This window comes from Octopus sinensis, linkage group LG2 (assembly GCF_006345805.1).
Source record: "Octopus sinensis linkage group LG2, ASM634580v1, whole genome shotgun sequence".
Lineage (NCBI taxonomy): Eukaryota > Metazoa > Mollusca > Cephalopoda > Octopoda > Octopodidae > Octopus > Octopus sinensis.
Genome location: NC_042998.1, coordinates 150400052 through 150407551, shown reverse-complemented (window position 1 = coordinate 150407551; position 7500 = coordinate 150400052).

The window sequence follows — 7500 nt, the reverse complement described above, 5'->3', positions numbered from 1 at the left end:
GCGAAAAGAGAGAAAGAAGTGTTATACTAACTAAATGTAGGAAATCCCCAAGTGCTGGAAGAGAGAAATTAATAGTCAATTATTATTAGGTGTTTGGGAAAAGAATTTGAGAGCAACCTTGGACTGGATGCAGTGTAGATAGCATGTTAATTAGACCCGACAAGAATTTTCACGAAATTCTTAATATAAAGTAAAAACAGCTGAAGAATCTTCAGGCATGATACGACTGTCGTAACTTGCCTGAATACTCCGCGCATTCAGAGGCAAAACTCTGAGTAACAAATGCCTGACTCAATCAAAATAAAATAGTACACACACACACACCTATATATCAGGTCATCTCATAAGTTGCACGACCCCACACTGCAAAGATCATATCACAGAAGATCGAAGAGCTTGGATGGGAAAAAATCCACCTTATTTTCCCGACTTTGCTCCTTCAGACTAGCATTTGTTTCGTAGTTTACAGAATCATTTAAGGGATATAACTTTCGCAAGTTCTTTCAGAGTTCTTCGCTTTGAAACCAAAAGAGTTTTACATTGATGGGATTAAAAAGCTTGTAAATAGATGGAAGGAAGTCACAGATAATCAGGGAAAGTACATTGATGATTAAATTTCAATTAAATATAACATTCGATCAATTGTTTTCTTTATTCAAAATTCGGATAGAACTTATGGGATGACCTTATATGTATGTATGTATGTATGTATGTATGTATGTATGTATGTATGTATGTATGTATGTATGTATGTATGTATTATATATATATATATATATATATATAAAGGAAATGAAGAAAATGCAGACAAAATAATTTAAGTAAGGGAGAGTGTATTTAATTAGGTGAAGTTCTTTTTACCGGTTGCGCATTTGTTATGCTTATCAAAAGATATATTTTTAGAGAGATAGAGTTCCTTTCTAATAGATTTTTTCTCTCATCAGAAGAGAAAAAAAAAATCTATCAGAAGGAACTCTATCTCTCTTAAAAAAATATCTTTTGATAAGCATAACAAATGCGCAACCGGTAAAAAGAACTTTCACCTAATTAAATACACTCTCCCTTACTTAAATTATTTTGTCAGCATTTTCTTCATTTCCTTTTTTTATATATCACAACTCGTGTTCCACATCTCCTGTTTTAAATATATATATATATTATATATATATATATATATATATATATATATATATATATATATATATATATATATATAAAACAGACTTGGAGAATAAGAACGGAACGAAACGAACGAATCGAATCGAATCGACGCGAGGGCGCTGTCATACAATAGTGTAATAAATAAAATATATGCATACATACATATATGTACGTACCTACATCTACATGTATATATACATGCATATATATATATATATATATATATATATACATCTATATATATGTATATGTGAGTGTGTGCGTGTGTGTGCGCGTGTGTGTGTATGTATATATATATGTATAGAAATATATATATGTATATATATATATATATATATATATATATGTTAATAAAATAAAACATATGCATATATATAAACATATATGTACGTACCTACCTCTACATGTACATATACACGCATATATGAGTACAGGACACCAAAAGGACGTCGAACTATGTATGTGTGTGTGTGTGTGTGTATTCAGAAGGAGATTAAGCATAAAGCTGAAACCGAACGTAACTAGAAACCGCACGATATTTTCGGTGGTGTTCAACCGATCTTGCCACACACCACCTCTTATAATAACAATTATAATATCAAGTATAATAACGCTTTTTTTTATTTGCCACAAGGGCACCGAAGGAAGGTCATTAAAAAAAAACGAACAATAAAAGAAAATTGATGGTTGTAATAATGAGAACTCTACGATTATTTAGTATTACATATAGTAGTAATGGTAGTAGTAATATTAGTTGTAGTAATATTGTCGAAATAGCAGTAGCAGTAGTAGTAGCAGCAGCAGCAGCAGCAGTAGTAGTAGCAGCAGCAGCATCAGTAGTAGTAGTAGTAGTAGTAGTTGGACTAGACGTGAAGCCTTAATGTGTAGGATAGCTGAAATGTCACGTTTAGAGAGTGACACGATATAACGCCTCAAGCAAACTATAACAAGAAATATATATATATATTATATATATATATATATATATATATATATATATTATATATATATATATATATATATATATGAAAGATTAAATAAATAGGCAAAAATATAAACAAATATTACAACATAAAAAATTAGTAGCAGTTAAAAAAAACTAAACACGTAAATAGATAAATATATATAAATGGTTGTAGAAATTCGAAGCCGATATTGAAGGACGGAAGTCGTTCTAGAGAAAATGGATGGGAACAATTGTTACTGGTGTTGGTGTTGGTGCTGATGATAGTGTAGGTGGTGGTGGTGGTGATGGTGATGGTGGTAGTGATAGTGGTGGTTGTAATTATTGTGTTGGTGATGATGTAGGCGTCACCGTTGGCAGGGCAATTGACAAAGTTGTTTAGTTGTTTGTGTGCCTGTTATTTATATAGTTGTTGTTGTTGTGGCATTAGTTTTGGTGATTGTTGTAGAAAAAGTGTGTAATGGCTGTGTTAGGGTGTACTGTCTTTTTTTTTTGTGTAGATGTGGTGGTGCTAGACACGGTGGTAGTGATAATAGTGTTGGTGCTGGTGCGGATGATTTGCTATGATGATGCTTGACGTCCATATGTTGTTCATTATCATTATACACACGTTCAACCACACACACAAATACAAATACAAACATATACACACTCACTCACACACATCTGTATGTATACACACACACACGCGCGCGCGCGCGCGCGCACACACGCACGCACACACACACACACACACACACAAACACATGTAAATATGTAGAAAAATTATTATTTCTAAATCTCTGAACGAGAGACATTCAGTAACAGTACCCTAGAGTAAAGATTATTTTCCAACATAATGCGGCAGTCCTGGTTAGGACAACTGGTACTGTTATTTAGCCCCAGGAAACATCGTCTCCAGCTGGCAATACTATACACTATTTGCTTCCTTATATTTTCGAACAAGGGAGTTGAACTATATATGAAATATAAAATGTTAAGAAATATGAGAGATGAATATATTTATTTATATAATTGACTTCCTTAAGATTACGGCATTCTGCAGCCTTCTTCATGCAGCATTTATTTCTGTGCGGAATATGTAATGGGCATTCACACGATAAATTTAGTAAGAAACTAGCATATACCCTTAATCTATTAGACCTCAGGATTACTGTTATCACTAATATGTCCAAAGTGAATTTCTCAGATGTTTCCCGAGACCTAAACATTCGCTCTTATAAGCCCTATTATAAACTAAATGAGAAACTTTCTTATATACAGGCTATCACACATCACTAATAGGATATCTAATATGGCCTCTTGAAAGAAAACTTTTCATAAGGTAGCCTTCTATAACAATGCCGGAGCTAAGGGCGGTTTCAATGATAAGATATAATCCTTCAATTATAAGTATTGAACCTAAAAACAGATCTAAAAACAGTCCTCGGAAAATAATATGGTTCACCCCATCCCTACTCTTTGACATAAGAATTTCCCGGCAAACTATAAGTACAGAAACATTTTTAACAGGTGCTCAAAAAATATTATACGGTTGCTGTTCCAATATGAAGAACCTCACCAAGAGCTTACTCCCAGTTGTAACTGTCGAGATCCGGAATATTGCACATGAAACCAGAGGTTGGATAAACTCTGTCTTCAAGATGATGCAAGTGAAAAGAAAAATTACACCGGTTTTTGCGAAGATAACTTTGAAAAACATTATACTAATCACCAGCCTTCTTTCCGGTACATCGACAAAAGCGAAGTTACTAAATTGGTTAGACACGTATGGCGTTTGAAGAATTCCATATGTGGCTAGCCAATTTAGAGTCCCATCTGTGCACCACATGCAATCTAGTAGAGAACCGTAGAGAAATCGATGCCATATGTAAATGAATCTAAGTTATGAATGGCTGAAAGATGGCACATTCGTTTTAGGACCAAGAATTCCACCACACTACTTAATTCTAGATCCAAAATTTTCAGCAAATATAAGCGTATGGACAAATTTCATTCTCGATTGAGCAGCTGCTCCGCATATTTTGAACTCCTAGCCGTTGAATCATTCTATGGTAAAAAGGGACTAACTAATTAATTTCTTTTCTTTCCTTTCTTTTCCCGTTTTTATTCACCCTTCGTCCTCTGATTCCACTTTGTGCATTAACCTCCTCGTTTTTACTTTTGTTTCTCATGTACCAGTGTCCTATTTTACAAGTTGATCAAACCATGCGCTCGAAGTCAATTCATTGCTTGGAGACACAGGGCACGCCATAAAAATCTGCCTAACTGCGTGTCTGAATGGCAAGAAATTATTAGTAGCTCTTACTTAAATTGCATCATTCATTAAATGATATTCATCTCTCACTGGCTGGTGTACTTTTTCCATTGATCATACCTTAACGGAACAGTAAACAATATATATATATATGTGATGCGCGCGCGCGCGTGTGTGTTTGTGCGTGTGTGTGTGTGTATGTGTGTCTATTCTGTTGTGTCTGGGGAGGGTCATTCTCTTTTAGTGCCTTATAATTGAACACACACACCGGTAAAATTTCCACTCATTTATTTATCTTTCTAAAATTTTCGTTGCGTCTTGCAACCGTTTCAATAGTTGTTGACTCAGCCCGTTATTCACACTGCGTTCTTTTTGTTTGTGCGCATGTGTGTGGGTCAGTGTGTGCATGTGTATACACATGTATGTATGCATGCATGCATGTGTGTGAATGTATGTATGTGTGTGCATATGTATATATGTATGTGTGTGTGTGTGTGCGTGTTTGCATGTGTGTGTGCGTGTGTACCTCTGTCTCCTTGTGTGTGCATGACCGAGTGTGTGTGTGTATAGAACAAATATCTGTCAATTGTAAATAATGTAAATAATGTACATAATTCCTCATCTCTTAAATATAGAACTGCAACATATTTCGAAGCTATGGGTTTCATGTAATAGGAGTGGAGGAGCTGAACTCTATTGTTCACAGTCTCTAACCAAAGTTCAGTATCAAGGACGGGGAGTCTATTGTTGGGGTGCCTAGTGGGGAAATCTATAGTTACCTTGATACTGTGGTGGATGGAGTTAGCTAATTGCTGGATGCTCTCCATTACGTTCCTCTCAGTTTCTACACTACCGTTACTAGAGTTGGTCTTAACTATGATATTAATGTCATCTACATACCTACTGTAGAGTAGAGGAGTTGTGGACTGTTCTGCTAAGAATTGCTTAACTTTTCTGTCCCACTAGGTCATGAAGAGGCCGGCCATATCTCCAGCTACACCGACACCGACGGCTGCACCTTAAACTTGTATGTATAGTTTTTTGTTAAACTTTACTTTAAAACAACATGAAAATTAACATACTGATATCAGACTTAGGATAATGAACAACATGTTCCCAGTATGCAAACCTATGAAACAAAAAAAAAACATGTACAGAACTTCATGCACCGCATGCAGTTCTCTGGATATGACCAGAACGATAGGGTTCGAGTATACAGGGGTACTAGAAAGAAATTAGATAACATTATATGTAATGATACTAGTGGTACCTGCCCTAGACATAGAAACAAAGACTGGAATAGGATACAAAGAACTTGTGACTAAGTAAAACAGGGTGAACACATGGTATAGAACCGACAAATATCAAGGAGTGATACTTGTAGGGGCCACAGCCCATGGAGAACTAGCCCGTAGATTTAAGAAAGCTCTGAGGAGATCAAACATAAAACAGTCCTCCATAATCTACCAACATGCCAAGGACCAACATGGAGGCAGCCTGAGTCAACTTGACATCCGCATCTTATCCACTCAGACAACTACAGGAGTACGTCCTTATAAACGAATCTTCCCCAATACTAAATAGGAAATATACGTAGTAGATATCATACTCCCATAACCACAGTTGATACAAGTAGAACAGAATAGTTAGTGGGTTGTTATGTAGATAGATGTATGCATGTGTGGGTGTGGGTGGGTGTATAGGTGTATATGTATTTGCACATGTATGTAGGAATATGGATATGATAGTAAACAGATAGACATACAGACGATACATAGGTACATAGGTACATAGGTTATATGAATAGACAAGCACACATACAGATACATACACAAATGAAAACTGAAACACATGGCTATATATTCACACACACTTCAATTCACAAAAGGACACATATGGAGACACACGTCCACACGTATAGAGATACACATCCATACATACAAACACAGTATATAGTTGCAAAAAAACCCATGCATACACAAAAACACACACACGCACACTCTGACATGCACACACAAGGAGACAGAGGTACACACACACACATGCAAACACACACACATACACAAAACATACTAACACTGACATACAAACACATGAATATGCAGAATACATACACATACATACATATATACATATGCACACACACACATACATGCATACACACATGCATGCATGTATGCATACATGCATACATACATACATACATACATACATACATACATACATACATGTGTATGCACACATACATACACAATGACCCACATACATGCGCACAAGAAACAAAAAGAACGCAGTGTGAATAACGGACTCAGTCAACAACTGTTGAAAAGGTTGCAAGACAACGAAAATTTTAGAAAAATAAATAAGTAAATGAGTGGAAACTTTACCGGTGAGTGTGTTAAATCATAAGGCACTAAATGAGAATGACTCTCCCCAGACACAACAGAATATGCTTCAACACACGAACTCAAATAAAAATCTTGTAAACCGAATCCAATAAAAAGTCACGTTGCTTGAAAGAGGTGTTAAAATCCTCCAAAACCACGAATCTCTTACTATATTTAAAACATGCACGGATAATATAACAAAAATTATTTTTCCGAAAAGTCCTCCTACTTGTAAGATACATTTAGTATAATACAAATAAGAACATAGATATTAATATCAGTTCATTTCGCTTTCTGCATCTTTCAAGTGGGAGCATTATTTAAACACGCACGGAGAATATAGCAAACATATTTCTCGGAAATAATGCTCCCACTTGAAAGATACAGAAAGCGAAATCAATTGATATTTGGTTGTCTACGTTCTTATTTGTATTTTACTAAATCTATCTTACAAGTGGGAGGACCATTTCGGAGAAATAATTTTTGTTATATTCTTCGTGCGTGTTTAAATATAGTGAGAGATGCGTAGTTTTGGAGGGGTTTTAACTCCTCTTTCAAGCAAACAGGTACATATTATACCCTGGCATTTTATTATATATTTTGTTTGTTTGAATTATGTTTGCTGGCCACTTTATCATTATTTTTATAGATAATCATTTCTACTAAAGGCATAAGGCCTGAAATTTGGGGAGAGGGGACTAATCGATTACATCGACCCCAGTGTTTCACTG